Consider the following 756-nt stretch of genomic DNA (forward strand, 5'->3'; position numbering starts at 1 on the left):
CTGCTGAATTCAGTAAGAAAATCGAGAATCAATAACCTTGAGAGGAAAAAGTCAATTTTTAAATCTTTATGAAACCGTGTGTGTGTGCTCACACATGCAAGCACACACACACACACACACATGCACGTGTGCGGTGTGTTTTCAAGTAATGAATGATATTCACGCAACAAAATGAGGTTGGCTTCAATTAATGCCACATTTTCCAAGCTCCTTCCATGTGGCAAGTGTCCGATTAGGTGTCTATGACAGGAAGATAAATAAATGACTTACCAGGACTTGGAATCACTCACAGACTAATACAATTGGTAGGCACGTAAACAGATTAACCAGGATACATGAGGACACATGCTATTATAAAACTAGGACCCACTAGAACTACAAGGGTTAGGGAAGAATCATGGGCAACTGAATTTCCTTAGCCTGATACTGAAGATGCTTCTTGATCAGACCCAACCTACCTTTGCAGGCTGAAATATCACTACATTTCTTCACACAATTAGTTGCTCTCATACCCATCCTCCACTTTTCCACCTCCATGCCTTGCCTTCTGCCTCAAATTCTCTCTGACCCATTGCTGGTCACTGTTTAAGGTGCTAATAAGATTCCACTCATAAAATCTTCCCTGGTCCCAGTGCTGTGGACTCTCCCTTCTCCCATCAGCTCTCTCTGCCTCTCGGTAACTTACCACTCTCTGCTGTGCATAATAGCTATTTACTGACTTCCTGGTCTTGTCTGTGGAGACTAAACTTTAAACCC

Source organism: Lipotes vexillifer, unplaced genomic scaffold (genome assembly GCF_000442215.2).
Source record: "Lipotes vexillifer unplaced genomic scaffold, Lipotes_vexillifer_v1.1 scaffold419, whole genome shotgun sequence".
NCBI lineage: Eukaryota > Metazoa > Chordata > Mammalia > Artiodactyla > Lipotidae > Lipotes > Lipotes vexillifer.